Here is a 22,723-nt window from a genome sequence, read left to right as displayed (position 1 = left end):
GCACTGTGGGCATATCGTACGGCATACAAAACACCCATTGGGATGTCACCTTTTCGGCTCGTCTATGGTAAGCCATGTCATTTGCCCGTAGAGTTAGAGCACAAGGCACATTGGGCCGTGAAGACTTTCAACATGGACATAGATGCAGCGGGAGTTCATAGGAAGCTCCAATTGAATGAACTTGAGGAGATTCGGAATGAAGCCTATGAGAATGCCCGGATGTACAAAGCCAAGACCAAAGCATTCCATGATAAAATGATTCGAACCAAGACCTTCACAGTTGGGCAGAAAGTGTTACTTTTCAACTCTCGCCTACGTTTGTTTCCTGGTAAGTTGCGTTCTAAATGGATTGGCCCGTTTGTTGTTACTAATGTTTTCCCTCATGGTGCAGTGCAAATCAAAAGTTCAAGGACGCAGCAAGAATTCAAAGTGAATGGGCATCGATTGAAGCCCTATTACGAGATGTTTGAGGAGCATGTCGTGGAGGAGGTACCCCTCCATGCCGTGGAACCTGGTCAAGCTTAAACGGAGGTACCGTCCGGCTGCAAGACGTAAAAGCAAGCGCTACTTGGGAGGCAACCCATGCATTCAACAAAGGAAGACTTAGAAAGCACTCCAAATCCAGATTCCTAAAAAAAAAAAAAAAAAAAACTCTTCTCTTTGTTGCTATTTCGTTTCTGCCTTGTTAGGTTGTTTAGTTGTTATTGTTTGTTTGTTTATTAATTATGTGAGTCTATGATTGTAACATTGAGAAAATGTTTGATTTATTGATAGGCACTGCTAAACAAAGAAAGATGGTGCTTCACAAAGGTTGTTTGCTTGAGGCCCCACTACGTGGCTTTACTCTTGAAGCGGAAGGCATAGGAGCAGAAGGCATCGGAGCGGAAGGCATAGGAGCAGAAGGCATCGGAGCGGAAGGCATAGGAGCAGAAGGCATCGGAGCGGGAGGCATCGGAGCTAGAGCATTCCAGGCCTCAATACTTGGCCAAGCGCTGGATGAGCCAGGAAAAAGATGCCTCTGGAGATAAGCAGAAAACCTTTGACGGTCGCTTTGAATCCGACCCTCAGATTCTTGCAGCTCATCAAGCTTCCTCTTCATGCCCGACGAATAGTTATTTGCAAGCACATGCAAACTTCTATTCTCGTACTTAAGCTGCTGGATCTCCTGCTTGAGACTTTCCACCTCTGCCATCAATGATTCCACCTGACGGGAGCGGGCAAGCAGGCGTTGGCCCATGTTGGACACAGAACTCGCACACTGAACACTAAGTGCGAGGGACTCTTGAACGGCCAACTCATCGGACCGTCCTGACAGCAGCCTACTATCTTTTGGAGTGAGGAGGTTCCTAGCTACTATTGTAGCTGTTGTGGAGTCCTGCATCACGGAGTCTTCACTTGTGAGAGGACCGTTAGAAGAAAAGAAAGAAAGGCGCCATACGTTACCTTGACGCGGCGCGCCCGTATCACTGCTAAGGCTCAATTCCAAGCTAAGGTTCGATGAGTTTGCCATTTTTCAAAAGTGTTCAAAGAGAAGGGATGGAGTTAAATTTCAAAGGGCCGGAGTCGATTTTCAAGAATGGGAAATCTTCAGAGTGTGTTTGTTGTGGTGATCGATAGCTCAATAAAAAAGCCAAGGCGACGCGTCCACCAATTCAAAAAGCCGGAATTTCTGGCGTAATTTAGGCGACGCTTTCTCGGCTTTTCAGAAGGCGCGCTCAACTTTGTCAAAAGATTTCTTCTTTTCAGACAACACGTGGAGGCCATCATCACAACTACGCATCTTTAGCCGACAAGCGCAAAGTTCGGCGACGCTTTCTCTGCTTTTCAGAAGACGCGTGCAGCTTTGTCAAAAGGAGCCGCATCTACACTACCACGTGTCGCTCAGAAATCGAAGGGGCGCCTGCTCAGAAATCGAAGAGGCGTATTCAAAAATCGAAGAGGCGCCACTATTTCAAAAAGCCAGAGTTGCGGGATCAAAACGTTTGTCGACAAAGGTAAAAAGTACCACCACTTGCTATTATCTCTATATATGTCGACCTTCGTCTTTTATGGCAGGGCAAACCTGAAGAAAATGCCCAACTCTCCCTCACCTCTGAGGGTGCACTCCCAGCAAAGCCTTTCGAAATACTAAATTCTTTCTTCTTCCCCAAAGATGATACCAGATGTCTGGAGTACAGATGACCCAGGAGGAAACAGCACAACAAATACATGTGCTGATTCATTCACCGCTTCTTCAAAAGCAAAGGTATCTCATATCATCAAGGTCAAAAGCAAAAGTATCTCATATCATGCTCTTTCCCTGTTTTTTCTTTGTCCTTGTTCTTACTCGCATGGCAAAGTAAAACAAGCAATCAGCCGACACTTTCCTGATTGCTTACCTAGCGTTGCTCTCGAGTAGTCATCTTCAACGGTTGATACACTTCCGGAGAAGGGACCACTTCTGCAAAGGGGAGCGAGTAAGGCAAGTGAAAATGATACATTGAAGCATGTGGAGACAAACATAGGCTGAGTTATCCTCCAACCCTTTTCAATACGAATTGGAAAGATTGAACAAAGAAACAGATAAAAGGGATAAGCTCAGACCTTCGGGGGAGACCAAAAGAACCATCCTGATGCCCAGTTCAAGAAGTAGCACAAAGGAAAATCAACGATGGGCAGAAACCAGTTCAAGAGTAAGCCTGTGGAATCACAAAGATCAAAAGCCTCAATGCAATTACCAAGGAGAAGATGGAATTTACACTCTATAACCAGATTTGCGTCTCTAAACTCTTCTCTTTGTTAATTACATTCTGCCATGTTTAGTATGTTTAAGTGCTTTTTGTGTATTTACTTATGCTTTGTGTGAATCTATGCTTAAAACATTGAGGACAATGTTTGATTTAAGTGTGGGGGGGTAACTAAGTATGTTGATGCAAATTCGTTGAATTTTATCACCCATAACTTCAAGTGTTGTTCCTTGCTGTTTTAAATGTTTTTCAGGTGTTTTTAAACTGTTTTAGCGTGTTTTGTTTTATAACTCCGAAAATCACATAAAAATTTGAAAAACATTTTTTTGAAAAGCCTAAAAAGAGTGTTTTGAGTTGTTTTTGTGTCTTAGGGAACCTTCCAACGTTATGATGAGGATTTGGTTTGTAATTGCATGACTGTTAAAAAAAGTTATAAACATGGATGAAAGTTTGATTTACTCTTGGTATATGTTTAGTTATGGTTATAATGTATGACTTCACATGCAATCATAAAAGAAAAATTCGTTTTTGTAACATGCTTGAAGGAAGGAACTCATAATGACGCTACATCCCTGTGAGACTCGAGCCATTACCTTCTTTGGAGAGTTTTATTCTGTGATTCTTTGTTTTCTAAAGTTGTTGCATGATCTCATTATTCCTTGCTTGGTTGCTACTTAGAATGCAATTGTATCATGATAGAACTAAATGCTAGAACTTATATCCGTTTCATTCAAAGCATGACATTGAATTGCATAACATATATCAAGATGAAGTTGTGTAGTTGCCACCATAACCAAATAGCCTTACTTCCCATATTTCGTATTTGTTATTAGTTTTAACCCCGTTGAGCCTCGTTTAGCCTATTTCCTTTGCTAACCACATCACCCCTTACCTAGCCTAGATTAGGACCATCCGTACCCTTGTTCTTGAAGCATAGTAAGCATGACGGATAATGAATTCCTTTTGATTAATATGTAGCAAAAGCTAAGTGTGGGGGAAAGGATTTTTTTTGTGTGTATGTATGTGCCTAAGTCTTAAAGGAGGCACGAAAAAAAAAAAAAAAAAAAAAAAAATGTGAGAAAAAGAAGAAGAAAAGAAAGAAAAAAAAAAAGAGTGAAAATAAGTGAGAATGGACTCACAAGTGTGATTGTTAAAGAAAGGGCCCAAAAAGTTTGAATATGGCCCTAAGTTTTGTGACTTCCCCTTGGGTGTTCAAAGTTGACTTCTGCGTTCTAAAGGGAATTCTAAATGCCTAATTCAATACTTTGCTCACTATTGCTTAAAGAACGTTTGTTATCCTTACCTTTCATTTTTAGCCACTTACCCCAAGCCCCATTACAACCCGTGACTTCAATCTTGAGTGTTATGTGTTTCAATTTGTGGAGTTTGAACTTGGTATGAGCATATGGTGTCACTGGTTCTCGCATCTAAGTAGGAGCATTCCATTCATGAGATCATATCTAAACATGCTTATTAACTCCAGAAATTGCTCTCTTTATGATACATATATGTGAGTGTTCGTTTTCATATTTACATCAATCTTCTCACATGTAACTAGATTAGGGTGTGTAGTCCGAAAATCTGAGTGAAATTTGAGTACATATCTTGTAAGGAATTGAGCAAATTCTCTAAAAGCATGTTACTACATTCAAAATATAGTTTTAAATGCTTAATTGTGAATTAGTATGTGGTGACTATGATTAAGTATGTACTTAAGTGTAAAGATAACCAAAATCTGTGGGAATAATGATTTTTAACATGTCATGTGCATTGGAAATCCCTGAGGCAACGTTGGAAGGTTTAAGATTGTGTTTGGTTTGTTTCGTTTCGTTTTATTTTGTTTTTCTGTTTTGCTCGAGGACTAGCAAAAGCTAAGTGTGGGGGTATTTGATAGGAGCATATTCATGCGACTTAAATGGCTTGTTCTCGTACATTTACGTTATGTTTCTTTAGTTAGTTTAGTCCTTTATGCTTCTTTTGTGTGTTTTCAGGATAATAAGACGTGTTTGACGAAAGGATGCATTATGGAGTGTTTTGGAGCACTATTGGGCTAAGGATGGATAGCTTATGCTTGGAGCCCAAGTGTTGGATGAAATTGAAGGCCTTGTAAGCACTTGAGGACACAAAACAATGGCCCTAACCCAATTACATTCACCTTGCCTTGGGCTTAACACAAACACCATTCATTGCCATGCAAGGGGGAGCAATTTGGGTCCATTTCATGTACTTAAACCCTAGCCCAATCCACAATCACTTCAAAGCCATGCAAAACCTTTCAACACCTTTTAATCATTCCCCTTTAAGTTATGTTTTTATTTCCTAACCCTACATGCATTATTTATTAGCATCTTCACATGCATTCCCTTCACATTCACCCACATGCACATTCAAATCAACACATGCACCCCTTAATTCATTTAACACATATAATCATTCAACCATGCCGTGACCTACAAACACATGCATCCTGAAATCCTTTGCCGTGGCCTTCATTCCCATTTCCAACATCTTCACATGCATTTCCAGCTTTCACATGTCTTCACATTCATTTCCAAACAACAATCATTTCAAATGCCATGCATTCACACGCATTTTCAGCACCTACACACCTCACACACATGCAATTTCAGCACCAACAAGCATCATTGCCGTGTACCCCATATGCATTTTCAGCTTTCACATGCTTTCCTAACTATTTTCCATCATTAATTAGCCACTTGCATCTTAAACAAACAGCCATATACATCTCCATTCCTCCTATAAAAACCCTTGCATTCTCATTCATTTGGCATTCATTCACTCCCCACTCATATTTCCATTCACAACACTTCATACAACACAAACACAACCCTTGTGCCGCAAATCATTTCCATTTCTGTGCAGTTTTTCTCCTCCATTGCAGCCACTATCCAACCACTTCCCATCCCTCCAAAACACTTCACATAATCCCCAAAGCTCACCTTAGACCTTGTGCTACAACAACGAGGAAGAAAAGAGTGCTTAAACGTTCATACAATTCAAGTTTGAGTTGTTGGAATGTTTAGGTGTTTCTTTGATTTCAAAGTTTAAATTTAATTCTCTTTGTTTTGTACGTATGAGAATGGAAGATAAGAGTGCCTAAACGTTCATACAATTCAAGTTTGAGTTGTTGGAATGTTTAGGTGTTTCTTTGATTTCAAAGTTATGAGGAACTAAACCCCCTTTAGCTAGGGGGTGATTCGAAACTATGTTTATATTTGCAATTTGAATTGATTACGTTTGGTTGGAATTTCATAAGTTGTGGATTCAATTCGTTTAACTGTTTGATTGATAACTTATTTATGTATGTTCATTGAGATTGCAAGCTTAATTTTCATGCATAAATATGACGCTAGAATATAAGTGAATTTCACCTAATCGTTATGAACTTATATTCACAAGTAGTGGAGGTTGCTTATAAACAATCGCGTTAAACGAATTCTTGGCATAAGTTTCATGCGTGTTCCATAGTAACGAATGCCTCGTCGATGTTTATGATTTCCGTTGAACTTAATGATCTTTGTTGAATGTCTCTATCATGCGTATTCCATAGTTAGGGACTTTGATTAAGAATAATTTGGTTGTAATGCGTATTCCATTCAATCCAACGAATCTAGGGAAATCTGAAAGTTAATTTAAGCGGACCTAATTAACTTGGAGCATTGAGTTTCATAATTTATCGAAAGACCAACTGAGAATCAATTTTGTATGCAAGTGTAACATGTTGTGGAGAAGAACCCCTTAGCTATTCCATCATCCATATTTTCATCACATTCATCTTTACTATCTGTTTTAAATTATAATCTGTCCGTTTAATTTAATCTCGTCCAACCACAATTCCCCCCTCTATTTTGTTAAGTCTTAATCATTTGATTTGTCTTATTTTATGTTTTTAAGTATTTGGAGTCTTTTGAACTTGTTTTGAGTCTTTTAGTTTGTCTTAGTGTTTTAAAAGTTAGTTTTATTTATTTGAGTCAAGTGTTTAGCATCCCTAGTTAATCCCCGGTTAGAACGATCCCTACTTACATCATTACTACAATTGTCACAAATAGGGTTTAGTTTGTGTGCGTATAAAAATCGCATCAGACCCATGTCGAGCCAGTCCTTAGCTTCAGTCAAGTCAAGCAACACAAGCAAATGGCCCCTGCCACACCCTCCTTAGCCCTTGCCAAGCTGACTCCTGGCCTCTACCAGTCGACGTGCCGCACCACCCCGACGGCTGCCTTGTGGCACCAGCACCCAAGAAGAAGACAAGGAAAATTAAGTTTTTCTTACATCGGTGTGGCGCAGAGAAGACAAAGAAATCAACAGAAGACGATTCTTTGCACAAGCAAGCAAAAAAGAGTGCTAGGGGAGGGGGACAAATATCCTCTAGCTTTCTCTCTTTCTTGTGGGGATAAATAATTGCCCTCCGAAGTTGATTTAATCCCCTACTTAAGGTAGGCCTAAATAGGCATTAGAGGCGATTTATTTCCCTTTCCAAGAAGAATCAAATTCCAAGTCCAAATGGAAATCTGCGTCAAAGTTGAAGATCTCTACACCTGCTACCTTTTTCTGCGAGCAGCCCAACAGGTGTGGGGGCATTTGTGGAGCCTAAAATAATCAAGAAAAATATGGAGGCAACACGTGGATTCTAGGGTAGAAAAAGACAAAAATACCCTCGAGGCACACCAAAGCTTCTACGCGCAAGCAGTGGACAATCGAGGTCAAAAGTGATCAAAATAGGTATTTATTCAAAACCTATTTTATCCATCCTCATCAAATCTCCCTCACAAGGTAACTCCCAAATTATTTCTCCTACATTATATTAATTAGCTAATTTATTTATTTATCACTCAATTAATTTATTAATTAGCTAATTAATTGTAAATTACACCCAAAAAACCACTAAAGTGGCCGGTTCCCATCTCTCCTAAAGGGGCCAGCCACACCCTTATAAATACAACCATATTTTCTCCAAAAACCTAAGTTGAATCCTCTTGCAAAATTCTCTAAATTCTCCAAACACTTTTCCCTCAAAATTCTAACTTAGGGATCAGAGATTCTTCGGCCAAACCCTCCCCCCCCCCCCCCAATTCATCGTGGACGCGTGAGGCTCTTGGCTTTAACCTAAGGTGTTAATTGTTTTGTAGGTGCAATTTTATCCAAGAAGAAGAACGCAGAAATTTGCATCCACATCAAACACTGGTTTAAACGAAATGTAAGAGTTTTTATGATATTTAACTGATATGTCGGAAATATCGATGACTTCTGTCAAATTTTAAGAGTTTCTCCTTTATAGAGTGAAGTTTAGACTTCACCCCCACCCCTATTTCTATATTTTTCTATGATTTTTTTGATATCTCCATGAAAAATATCGACCGTATCGAAGAAATTTCAAACACTGGCTGACTGTTAGTAAAACAATTAATATTTTTTCACAAAGAATTGTGAAGGGTTTCGCATAGAGTGTTGATGTGTTTTTTCAGTTGATGATCTCTTCTACGTTGCAAAGCCTCATATATTTATAGTGACAAGGTACTTGATGTTCAAGTTTGCCGAGTGGTATAATCCTACTAAAATTGCAATTCCTTGGTATGATCTGACAATACTTGGAATTATCTTGGTCAATCATTTTTCGACCGAAACTTTATCACAACCAAGGCTCACATAAACTAGGACTCTGAACATGATCACATTGTGTGATAAATTTAAAGAGTTTTTACTTGAATCCTTGAAAAAGATTGAAATTATAAAAACCTAGTGTTACATTACATATTGATTATAATCTTTTGATGTGTTTTTAATTCAAATTAATTAATGAGTATTTTATTCAATGTCTTCCATTAAATATTTGAATTTATTAATATACACATTTTAATTTATTTTTGACCAAAAAAAGTTTTTTAAATTTATTAATATTTTTTAACATTCTTTATACTTGAAAGACTCAAATAATGTACTGAAATGTTAGTACCAAAATATATTATATTGCACTAATATACCTAAATATTAGTACCGAAATGCTAATATCAAAATGTATGTACCGAAATGTATTATATTAAATTAATATAACTAAATGTATTTACCAAAATAAATGTACTAAAATATATTAAATAAATTAATGTACTTAGTAAAGAAGAGAGAGTATAGACAGTCCCACTTCATTTGGGACTCAGTCGAACCATTATTTCCTTTTGACCCACGAATAGTCCCAGAGAGAATTCAGGTCACTTTTCTTTCCACTTCCAAGACTATTGCCTTCAAAGTTTAGCCAAAGTAAGCTTTGTAAGCTTCCAAGATTAGGGAGTGTCCCAGTAAGGCCATTTGTACCAAGGTCAAACAACTGAAGACTAGAAGCATTTGACAACGAGACAGGAATATTTCCTGTGAAATTGTTCGCAGCATAGTGAAATACTGCGAGATTAGGAAGAATCTTGCTGACGTTTGGCGGTAGCTCTCGGTTTAACTGGTTTTGAGTCACAGCTAAAACTTTTATGGAAGAAATATTATAAACTGAAGAAGGGACCAAACCAGAGAGATTGTTCGCCTCAACTGCGAATTCCTCCAATCTTGTTAAATGCCCGAGTTCATTGGGTATGTTTCCATGCAAGTTGTTGATGCCAAGATAAAGACTATTCAAAGAGGAAAAGTTTCCTATCCAACCTGGGATGATTCCGCTAAGATGGTTACCATTAAGCCATAGATTAGTTAAACTCAACAATGAACAGAGTTGGTTTGGAATCGATCCTATAATTTCAGTTGGAATTTTTCCTGGCGAAAGAACTGTAAGACAGGTTGAGATGTTGCAGGCTTCGTAGACAACCCATTTCTTGGGGAATTTCACCGTAAAAGATGTCGTTTTTCAAGTTGAGTCCAGTAAGATATGTAAGATTTTCAATGGAAGGTGGAATGGAGCCTACCAAATTTTTAGTTTTCAGGTTCAGAATCATGACTCTTTTATTGGAACCGTGGCACAAAACCCATACCCAATTGCAGAAATCAATGGAATGATTCCATGAGCTCATGAGTGAGAGGATCTCCAGTTATTCTCTTTTTGAAGGACTGGTTTGGTATTGCTGTGCTTTAAAAAAAAACTGCTTCCGTAATACTGTGAGAATAAACTTATTTTTGTTGCTTCACGTTTTCAGCTTTTTTTCACAAAAAACTGTGAAAATAAGCTGTTTTTAAGTATTTACCAAACATATTTTTGAACTCATCTTTTTTTTATACCCACTTTTTATAAAAGCACCTCAGTACCAAACCAGTACGAAGTCTGAGCAAACTAAGCGATTAGATTCATTTCCAAGCAGAGTAGGGCTGGGAAGTGCTGCATATTCCGGACATATGATCATCCATAAAAGAATGAAACCATGTAGGAATTTTAATAAAACTAGCTTTCCATTGGTACGTGAATGCTTCATGTTTGCTCTAAATTTCACTGAGGAAATTAATCAGAAACCTTTTTTTAATTGAGATAGCAGCCGTGAGGAAAATGACACTCAACTCACTTTTTCTTCGTTACTGGCCTTCCATTGAAAATCCCTTTAAAATAAAAATTCATTTCTTTTGTTTTCTTTTTTAAAAAGGAGATTAAATGGTGGTTTGGCCACGACAGTCTACCATTTCAGAAATTGAGAAGGTTTATTTTTTCTAGGTACCTTAAATTTTATAGTAATTAAATAATTGAATCAAAGTCTAGACACCGAACGTGCAATATATATGTAATATGTAGAAAAATGGCACATGATTAAAGCCACTAACTATCCATTGTGGAAGAAAGCACATGACAACGGGTCACATTTGCAACCCATTAAATTTGGAGTTTTGTAAATAAGAAAAGGGATAAGAGTGTTGCTGCTGCTGCCAAAGAGAAGCACTTAAACTTACCTAGATATGAGATATCACTATGTATAATATCTCAACTAAATAATGCACAGCCATTTGATTTTAGTTTGAACTAGCAAGAATGCTCGTGCTTTGCTGCGGGTTTTCAGACCATGGATAATATTCATAGAAAAATTAACTAAAAATGCTACAACAATACAATTGCATTCATAAATGTAGCAAGTCAGAGAACGCATGTTTGACATGAGTAATGCATTCTTGTTTTTTCTATTTTTAGATGTCTTTACTTATAAATCTATTTTTTAGAATGAAGTTAGAAGGTGTTCTAGCACCAGAGACTATTAGAAGTTGGAAAGATATGCCGATGCAACGGTTCGAGAACAATTTGGGAAAATTTAGGTAGGAAATATGTTCGCAAGGAAAACTGACAATGGGTGAGTATCACTCTCAAAGCTGGTTTATGTCTAAATTAGTGAATTACCATAATCTTTGTTGGTTGGTTTTCACTCTTGGCCTAATTTAGCGTGTAAATGCTGAATGTATTCCTCTTTTTACTTCATCCTGGGAAACTCTTACACCCTTACTACATTGTCACCTTTCTGATCTTTGAAGAACGAAGACTTATCTTTGTCCTAAACTTTTCCTAAATCAACCTAACAGTGTCTAAAAGATTTAGACTCGACGATGTAGTTTTGTTTCTGGCCATTCTATTTCTCTTTCACCCTTAATCGGACCTCTGGTTTACAGATGCATGATAAAATAATTGAAAAGCCACAGTTTATCACATGGTTTTTTATCCTAGCCATAATAAGACTAATGTGATTTATACCAAGAGACTAATGTACTTTTTCATATGCTTTTTTGTCTCAAAATTTATAGAAATACGAAAATGATCATCACAAATTTCAAATCCTGCATTAACCGAAATTAAAACAATTATTCAAATTCCGAAAACTAAAACAACATTTAGAAGCACTATAAACTCAAATTACAAAAAACATCAACAACATGGTGAGAATGAAGATTTATTTTATTGAAAATGAAAAATCTTTCTCAACCAATATGCTAAAAATGTTCACCACCAGTATATAATAAAAAATAGAATGCTAACTTCATCGCATAGCACCAACTTTAAACGCATCTCCTTCCGAAATTAAATTAAGAATTCACATGCCACTAATTAAGAAACTAATACTAACTAAAGTTGTATATTGTAAAATGCAACTGACTTTAGAATTCCTAAGTGATATCAGTTAGCAAGAAACCCATACTAACTCAAGTTGTATAGTGTAATAACGCAACTACAAAATACCAAGCTTTCTGCTGCTAAAAAAGCTTTTACAAAATCATAAAACTCTTAACAGTTTGAACCCTACCAGAAAGTTTATATGAGTTGAAGAACAGCTGTACTTAAGTGCAGCAAGATCATAACCTCTTACAGATTCTCCTCCGTGTCAGAACCACTTGCAATCCAAATTAAGAAAGATTCAATGCCAGATCAAGAACAAATCAGCAATAATTTAAACTGAAATCCCTAATTATTGTTGCAGAGAGAATTCATAAGAAGATTAACTACATTATTTAATTCGAATGGAATCCAAAAGCAACATAAATATGAAGGGAAAAAAATTTATAGCAAAAGTCACATTTTAGCAGCAATTAATAGCAGAAATCAAAGTTTAGTAGCAGGGACCAAAACAATTTCAGTAAAAAGGACCAGAAACTGCAATGACTAACATATTTACATACATGTGAAAATCTATTCACAACCACATTTACAATGACTAACATATTTACAATAACTTACATATATATAGATGTCCAAGTGTCTGTCGGTACTACTGTCTTTCAAATGGATCCTCAATTTCTGAAATCACAGAAAAGAACCACCCGAAAAAGTTATGAAAAAAAAAAGTTCAACTATGTACAGGTACCAAAGAAAATGTTTTCTTTTTTCTTTCTAAGATTTATTGATTTATGCTCGGGAACATATGAACAATCAGCAAGAGCCACAACTAATTTAGGCATCACCCAAACACTGAAGTAGATAACACATCAATAGAAGATCCAACATCTCACCACTTCCTTAATTAAAGGTGGAAACCTAGGGTACGAAAACATGATTTTCAATTAAAAAAAATAAAGAACACGTTAAGGGCTTATTGCAGGTGCACTCTCTCAGTTAGTAGCAAGTAATATAGTTATGTTGCTTATAGTTATACTAAAACAACCATCACCTAAAAGGCCACACCTTTTTGCTTCATTCAAAATAGCCACCATAAACAATTTGTAGTCCAAAGGTCCAATAATTCAAAGCTCATAAAAAAACTAAAAGTAACTAATTAACCACCATCACCTAAAAGGCCACACCTTTATGCTTCATTCAAAATAGCTACCATAAACAATTTGCAGTCCAGAGCTCCAATAATTCAAAGCTCATAAAAATACTGAAAGTAACTAATTAACCTTAAAATAAAGCAATTTGTTCGAGCAAAAAAAAAAAAAATGAGAACTCTAAGTAAATACAAATACCCCTAAAGATTCTAAAGCAACAAAACCCTAGTTCTCAAATTACAGAACACTAAATTAGATACTAATTTTTTTACTTCTGTTATCTTTTGGAATGCATGGTTAATTTATTTTTATTAAGACTCTATTGTGAGTCTGAATGGTAGCTTCTGATGGACTGGCAACTGAATGCAAGGGATTAGGATGAGAGAACTTAAGTAACGGCTTGATATAATGACATTAAATTTTTAATTTTCTTTTAAAGAGTCAATAGTTTAGAGCTCAACCTCTGCCTTTAACAGTTGGTCGATTTGTAACTATATTGAATCGCATCCATGTACTTTTACAAGATGCTCAAAATGCTATGAATGACTTATCTGGTAAGGATGATGGTCTTCCTATTTAAACTTTGTTTTTCAACAACTTCTCAAGAACTAAATCATTACCAAGATTCAATTTAATTAGTTTTCTCATTATATCCAAATTATATGCAGTTTATATAACAACACAATCATCTTCAAAGACCATTTCAAAACCAATATAACTTTAGTCCTAAAAACAAATTCACAAAACACTCACATAGACACAAACAGCAACTAAATTGCAATTTCAAAACAAAGGTAACTTTTGTTCTTCGAACCAAGAACCACATATGCATACCAAAATGATGACGCTGCGATGGGAGTCCAAACTAAACAGCCAAAACAGAGAGAGAATAAGAGTAAGAATTCGAACAAAGTTCATGTGTTTATATTGTATAAATGACTCTTAGCTTGTTTTGCTTCTTGCAGGCTTATGGGATTCAGGAAAAATGTGTTATTTAGTTCCTCTCGTGGAACTAAATAGGTGTTTTCTAAAGACCTAGAATATATGGAATTTCTATCCAGCAATAAAAATAAAGAACATCACATAGGCAACATAAGCCGAACAGAAATCCCACATTTCACAACCAAATCATCACATCAGTTCGAAACATTAAACTATAAGAACTAAAAATAATGATAACAGTACCTTGAACTGAACCCTCAGGTCAGAACCTCCTGCTTTACAACTTGAAACAGACGAAAGAAATTAAAACCCATGAACCCATAATCAGATAAAAACAATTTTCGAGGAAAAACAAAACCAAGATTGGTATACAAAAAACCATCAGATCTATAACCTAGAAAAATAAATAAAAAGCCACACAAAAAAAACCCAAAAAAAAAAAAAAGCAACCGACCTTAAAATAGAGAACAAACAGACAGAAAGAGAGCTGAATGACTAAAATGAGAGAAAATAAAACAAATAAGGGAAATTAATATCTCTGATGAATCCCCTAAAACCTGGCCTAACACACTAAAAAAATCGAAAATAATCCACAACAAAAAGGCAGAAACGATGACAATCTAACCTGACAGTAAAAAAAGGAACTTATCTTTGGAAATCTAGCCATGCAGCAGCAGATCCGGACGACCCGTATGGTTTTCTCTGACCATCCCCACTCTCCCACTTCTGAAATCCATCACCCATACCCTTCCCCCTCGCTCTCTTTCCATCGCCATCTCTCTCTCTCTCTTTCTCTCTCTCTCTCTCTCTCTCTCTCTCTCTCTCTCTCTCTCTCTCTCTCTCTCTCTCTCAGCCTCCATCCCCCGAAACCCTCATTGAAGGACAACAAATGGAAACCTACATGGCAACCCCCGAATTCGTTCAAAACCGAGAGGACAAAATTGCCCTTCCAACCCAACCCAAATCTGATGGGTTTCTTGTAAATAAGGTGAAATCAAGGGGTAATCCGTCCTAAACCTTCCGGACAAAATTACCCTTCTAAGTTCTAATAAATACCCTTCAAACTCAGCCCAAATCTCATGGTTTTATTGTAAATGAGGTGAAATCAAGGGGCAAACAATTGACTGTAGCTGAATGAACAGTCAATTCCTCCTCAATTTTAGAATAGATAATTGTGCATATCCAACAACCTAGCTAAATGAGGCTTTTTGACTACTTTTACAAGAAAATGCATAAAACCCAAAGGTGAGAAAGTGTCCCATATATTGAGTCGTCAGTGGACCCGGTTTCCCCTATTAATAGTAACTAGGGTTGGTATTTTTGACAGAAAATTCTGAATCAAATTGAACTAAATTAATTTTTTTCAAATTTGATAAAATCAATAACCGAACCAAACCGAAATGATTCGATTTGGTCTTCATTCTGAGATGTCAGGAATTTGGCTTAACCGAAACAATCTGACTTTTTAAAATCTTTCAAAAAACCATTGGTAACCCATCAGCTGCACTGGCCACCCTGTGTATTATGTGATTAGTAGTAATGCACCTTCAAGTAGGCGATTGAACCATCCCACACTTCGCAGCACAAAAAGGCAAACAAATAGTAGAACCAAATTGGAATTTCTTCCAGACCACATTAGGTTTTGATAGGACTAAAAAATTAAAATGAAAGTGGAAACAGAAAATAGAAAGAAGACCAAAAGTTAAGCAAAGTTAGGTAAATACGGAAGGGATATAGTATGTAAAAAATATATACGTGTATAAAAATGCGTGAATTTTATATGTATTATTGAAAATATGTAAAAATAACGTGTTTTAAATATAAAAAGTATGAATGTACATGTATAATATATGTATCGTATGTTGAAGTTAAGTAACAATGCTAAATACGTACATGTGAAATATGCATAACTTCCCAACAATGAAGTTAAGTAACAATGCTAAATATTTTGAGAGTTGTTATTGACACTTCAACAAAATTATTCTGTTCTTTACTAATAAAACATATTATAAGAAATTTTAGCAATTTTCATATTAAATTTAATGTTTTGTTTTATACAAGCAAGTTCATGGAGTGGGAAACCGATCCTAGGACTTCTAACTACAGCAGAAAAATGCTCCAAACTTGAGTTATAAGTCCCTTTTTGTCACGCTATGGGCCCAGGGTACATGGGAAAATCGAACCCATACACAACGTGCGAATAAAAATAAAATTAAATAAAAAGAAAGTGAAATGGGGTGGAAAATATAAATTCCTTTCATAAAATTTTTTACAAGGCTAAAATAAATAAATGAATAAACTCTCTATCCTCACATCTAATACGAACTCATTCTATCTACCCTTTTGACAATCTAGTTCGTACACCTGCATAACAATAGAGGGGTGAGCTTCAAAAACTCAGTAGGGACATGACTTTACCACAGTAAATTGACAATACTAAATTAAGTGTCATGAAATCACATAACCAATATCAAATTATTATCGATTACCAAGGTTTTAAAAGACCCTAGGCGCTAGTCGGGTGGCCGGCTGGGGCCTAGCTCTTAGGCGGAGTAGGCGAATTTAAGTAAATCTATTGTATTTCGTGTAAATAAGTGTCTGTTTATACTTAAAATATATATAATTTCATCATAAACTAGAAAACAGAATGATATATATCTTATGAAGTATTGGAACATAATGAAAACATGGGGAGAAACATATATTGTGTGTTTATTTAAGTGTTCAATAAGTTTCTTACAATTTATCAAAAGGAAAGTTATCTATTTTCTATCTAAGTGACTTGCAACATAGGCAGGTGTTTAGGCGGGTCTGGACGGGCTAGGTGGGTGCCTAGGTGGTCTAGGCGCCCTTTCTTAATTTTCAAATGCCTAGGCATTAATCGGGGTTGTGGCCAGCCGCCTAGCGCCTAGGTGGCGCAAGGTGGGGATTTTTAGAACAGTGTCGAGAATAATGCATGAGTGCAATGCAATACTCTTCATCTCTACCCGTTAATTAATATAATAAAACACGCGGACCTTCACGTCCCATACTGAGCATTTTACCTCTATAGTGGTGATTCGAATGTTCTGGTCTACAAATTACCCCTTTAACTCAATCATCCCAATTTTCCCTTTTGTTAGTCATTTTACCTAAACTCTTAGTTGCCAGTCCTGAACCATTAAAGAATGTGTGCACTATGGGCTCGCTTAAGACCTAGTACCTACTACGAGTTTGGCTCAACTACACAAAAGATCCTTTCCAACTACCCTCATTTTCAGTTCCTTTCTCAACACCAAAGTTCCAACTACTTCTCACACATAAGCAATGCACAAATAATCTCAACTCATGTTTCACATATATCACATCATATTATAACCGGATAACATTCCAATATAATCAATAACAAATAAACACTTAGGTGAAGCAATATCCAACCACATTAATCAACCAAAAATATCAAGTTATAATAACACTTCACGAAATTTAATAAAATCAATCTCCGTAAAAGTCTACCGTATTTCTCCTACCTAAGTTCCAAAGCATTGTTCCGACTCTCTACAAGAGTCTACCTTCAGCAACTCCTATTCACAAGTGTAAGCAATTACTAAAAAGCATGACATGAACTTTAATCCTAGTAAACATACTTAAGCTTGCTAATTCCACACTACTAATCCAAAAGTCATTTGGTTAATTTATAACAGCATGGTCATCACTGAAGGAACATTTGAACTAGATATACTTTAATAAAATAAGTAAAGGTATAGTTGAAAATACATAAGTACTTTAAAATACTTTAGCAGAGCCACATATACATTAGATAAACTCACTAATCCGTTGGATATATCTAATACTATGAGTGATACATAAAAATTGGTATATTAGACTCTTTGTATATATATACAATAGACTACTTCATTCAAATTGCATAAAAATATGTTTGTTGTTTTGGGAAAATAGAAATCTCCAACTAAATTCCATTTGTCAAACCAATTTACAAAAGATAGTATCCAACAAATGATAAACTGATATCGTATGTGCAGCCTTTTGAATATCATCTTTTATAACAAAATATATATGTTCTCTCTCTCTCTCTCTCTCTCTCTCTCTCTCTCTCTCTCTCTCTCTCTCTCTCTCTCTTCCCCGTAAGATACTAATGTTTGAAATGAAATGCAGGTGCAGCTCCGTATTTGTAGTCGGAGAAGGCAGCAGCTTCCAACTGGATTAGGATGTAATCAAGTTAACAACAGATAGCTTACTCACTTGAATGCCGTAGGTGTCAACTGCTTAAACTCTTTCATCACCACATATTGCCACTTCCAGCTAATTTGGAGTGCTCTCCAAGTAGTCCTACAAATACCCCTTTATCCCTTGACATTCCTATAGCATACCTTTCTTTAATTTGCTCAACACGTGGAGACGAGCATTAAAACATAAATAATTATATTCAGGAAAAAAAAATATGTAGTTATAAAAATAGGTAAATAAAATAAATTAAAAATCTGGGTCTTAACACTTCCCCTCCAAACCCCTTGCACTAATCTTAGCGTTAAGCTGTCACCGTCACTCAACATTCTGCTTCTCTCTTCTACAATAAAATATTGATAGTCTAAAAATTCCATCTGCAAATCTTGAAGGGAAATTCGATTTTATGTTTTCACATATGAATAGTGCAAAGTAACTTTTTTAGAGCAGTGATAACAACATATACTGAGATTAAAGAAAAATGTAACAAGTAATGCTGTTACTTATCCACCTTCTCTCACACTCCTATCTCACCATTCGCAAATTCTATCAAAGCTGCTAGCAGTTTGTGACTACTTTTTGCATTGTTAGCCATTCAACAAAGAACATACATTTTTTTTTTTCCAACAAAATCCACTTATCATTAAAACTCTAAAAAGCACCACACAAATTAAGAATGCGAAAGCTTCAAGTCATATAAGTAAAATAAACCACATACATCAACAAGAAAAAATGCAAAGCGATGGCAGGATAAAGAAAGCCAAAACAAAAAGAAAACTTCGGTGAGTGCAGAGTGGAAAATATTACTAATGAGTGATCATGTCCTCTCCTTTGAGCAGCGTGCTTGTCCTTCTCAAGTCTTCTTAAACTTTCTCAGGTTGCGCTCATTTTTTTCGACAACCACGTCCATCGACATCTGCTCCTCGGTGACATTGCACAGCAACAGAGTCCTATCTACATCACTGAAACCAAGCATTCCTTTACTTTCATTGCTTTTACCGGACCACGATTGTTACATCTGGATGGAGTTCCACGATTATTAAGTCTGGATGGAGTTTGTTCTCGTACTATGTCATCGTTAACATCACCATCTGCTTCGAGGTCGAGCAGAATTGAAGGGTCAACAACGTCCATCACATGGTCAGGCAAAGCCATGACTACGAATTGGTAAATGCTCAGATCGTCTTTGAACATGTCATCAGTAGGTCTTTGTCCTGTAAATATTTTCAGCAACAGTATCCCATAGCTGTAAACATCTCCTAGTGTGGAAACTTGGCCTCCCGTGCTATACTCTGCCAGCACATATATACAATAAGATGTCGTATGCAATTGACAATTAGAAAAATATCTTTTTCAGATTTTTATGTTACATTTTTACAAGAAAAAAAGGCACTAATATATTTTTTTATCAATTAGTGCTTAGTAGTAATTAACTAAGAACATAAAAAGTAAGTTAGAATGATATAAACTCATACCTGGAGGAATGTAGCCTATAAAACCTTTTAGCTAAGATGACATGGTTTGACTGAAGGAAGGATCATTTGATGTTTCGAAGAGGAACCTTGCTAAACCAAAATCCCCAACATGGGCTACCATATCTTCATCAAGAAATACGTTGCTTGGCTTTAAATCGCAATGAACTATGGCTGTTTCACAACGGTGATGGAGATAATCTAACGCAGAAGCAACACCAATGTCAATATCCAATCTTTGGATAACGCTCAATATGTTACTTAGAGATTACTCCTCTTCCCTTGGATACAACCTTGAGTCGAGACTTCCATTTGCCATGAACTTAAAAACTAGACTTTTGATGTCTTTAACTTGATTATCAATGCTTGAGCATGCAGTTACGATCTTGAGAAGATTACGGTGCTTTATACTCCTTAAAGCTTTGCATTCATCAATGAAACTCTTGGAAGCTCCTTCTTGTTGAAGATTAAATACCTTAACAGCAACTATCCTTCCATCAATAGGAATTACCCCTTTATAAACAAAACTAAAACTTTCCGAACCAATAAGATTATCGACAGAGAACCCGTTAGTTGATTCAACGAGTTGTGAGTAGGAGACACTTGATTTTCAATCCATATAAGAACGCGAAGTTATAAGTCCATCTCTTGACTTTTTCAGCATTGAACAAGCAACAAAGAAGCATGATAGAGCAATTATGATTGCAAGTGCACAAGCTGTAGGAATGACTACTTTGGGGGAAAGTAGTCCTCGAGATGAATGGTGCTTTTTTGGGGGGCATGAAGAGGTAGATATAATTTTGGGATGCCACCACACAGCCCATGATTTCCAAGAACAAACAAACCACCAGCATTTGCAAAAAAATACCGTCTTTAGGCAACTCGCCCTCAAAATCATTATACGAAAAATTGAGATATTTGAGAGCACCAAGCTTGCCTATGAATTCAGGAATCTGCCTATACAAGTTGTTGCTTGAAATATCAAGTATTTTCAAGCCTTTTAAATCTTTAAGAGATTGAGGAATTGTTCCTTCAAACTTATTACCTTGCAAATACAAGCGCTCCAAACTAGTACACCTACCGAGGTTGCTCGGGATTTCACCTGATAAATTGTTTCTTAATACATTTAGCTCCGTGAGATGCACTAAATCACCCACCTCAAGGGGCAGCAAACCAGTCAAATAATTGTCAGACAGGTCTAAAGAATTTGAAAGGGTTGAAAGCTCCATAAGCATTTTAGGCATGGTGCCCGTAAGGTTGTTACTTGAAAGGTTAATATCTAAAATGTTTCGGTAGTTTGAAAGACTTGGAGGTATACTGCCCTCAAACCTGTTTAACCCCATGTGGAGGTTTAACACTAAAGTCACATTACCAAGGGAAGACGGAATTGACCCAGAAAATTGGTTAACATCCGAATACAGTTGCTCTAACTTCTCTAGCTTCCCAATTTCATGAGGGACACTACCGCCCAAATGGTTATGATCTAATGCTAGAGTGGTCAAGTTTAGGGAGGGTTTCCATGTATAAAATTTCCCCCTAGTCTAAGATAATTAAGTTGGGTTGAAAAGTTGGCTATGGATCCCGAGATTTCTCCTCCAAAATTATTAGAGTCAAGACTAAAAAAACCTCCAAACTAGTGCAATTAGCCAAGAAACTGAGAAAATTCAAGTCACCAACTTTTCTATTTCGTAATTGATTGCCATAAATTTTTAGCCAAACTAAGCTTCGCAAGCTTCCTAGACTTTCACCAGCGATTGTCCCAGAGAAGCCATTTTGAGAAAGTTCAAGCGTCTGAAGTCTAGAAGCCTTTGGCAATGATATAGGAATATTTCCTCTGAATTTGTTCCCACCGTAGTAAAGTTGTACGAGATTAGGAAGCATAGTGCCGAGATTTGGTGTTGCTAGCAAATAAGAGAGTAGAAAAGGATCAAGTCCAAAGCTAGAGTTTCACTCTAAGAATAAGAGTGAGAGTGTTCCACTACACATTGTGTGAGTAAAGTTTAGAATGATAGAAAGTGTGTGTTATACTTTCTTGTATCCATCAAATCTTGTCTTTAGCTTGGTAAGACTACTATTGTTGTACTCATCATTTTCATAGAGTGACGATTGATTGTTGTTCCATGGATGTAGGCATAAATTGACAAACCATATAAATTCTTGGTATCCATTTCTTACTTTATTTTGTGCATTCTCTATCTTGTAGTACCGACACTCCTAACAGGGATCATACCAGATAGATTATTCTCCTCCACTACGAACTCCTCCAAGCCTGTTATATGGCCCAACTCATTGGGTATGCTTCCGTGAAAATTGTTCTCACCAAGAAAAGGACTGCTCAACAAAGAAAAGTTTCCTATCCAAGGTGGGATGGTTCCAGTGAGATTGTTACCATAAAGCCATAGATGTTTTAAATCCAACAATGAACTGAGTTGGTTCGGAATGGACCCCTTAATCCGATTGCTTTCCAGATTAAGCAATCTTAGTTGTGTGCATTGCGACAAATTATTTGGAATTTTCCCACGGAAGGAATTATGGGAAAAGTTGAGATATTGTAGGCTTTGTCGACGATCCATTTCTGGTGGAATTTCTCCATGAAAGTTGTTGTCTATCAAATTGATTCCAGTAACATAAGTAAGATTTCCAACGGAAGCCGGAATGGAGCCTACCAACTTTTGAGCTTTCAGGTTCAACATCAGGACTCTTTTGGTGGAACGGTGGCAAGAAACCCCACCCTATTGCAGAAATGGATGGAATGATTCCACAAGCTCATGACATCGAAAGGATCTCCGATTATTCTTTTCTTGAAGTCTAGCAAAGCCAAGAGATCAAATTCATTTCCAAGCAGAGTAAGGCTGTGAAGAGCTGCAGATTCGAGGCATGTGCTCATGCATAAATGAATGAACCCGGGCAGGAATTTGAACAAAACCAACTTACGGTTGGTACGTGAATGCTCCATCATTGTTCTAAGACACACAGCAAATGGGAAAACCCAATTTTAATTTGCACAATAGCATACAAGAGAAGAAATCTTCTCACATGTAAGAAACAACACTTGATTGGATGGCCACACAAATTAAGATAGACCAACTAGTCCACAGCTTCCCTATCATTTATTGATTGGGTTGCTTCGCTTGCGGCTGGAGTTCCAAACCAACAAGACCTTGACACCTGCCTATTTCA

General features: G+C 36.7%; 1 pseudogene; it reads right to left on the bottom strand.

Annotated features, from left to right (window-relative positions):
• Positions 1–8,910: 8,910 nt before the first annotated feature.
• On the bottom strand, positions 8,911–22,723 carry LOC137724957 (receptor kinase-like protein Xa21; annotated as a pseudogene).

This window comes from Pyrus communis, chromosome 5, assembly GCF_041283825.1.
Source record: "Pyrus communis isolate YQ-2024b chromosome 5, ASM4128382v1, whole genome shotgun sequence".
NCBI classification, from domain to species: Eukaryota; Viridiplantae; Streptophyta; class Magnoliopsida; order Rosales; family Rosaceae; genus Pyrus; species Pyrus communis.
Note: the sequence above shows the minus strand (reverse complement) of the source record. Positions and strands in the feature narration are given on the sequence as shown.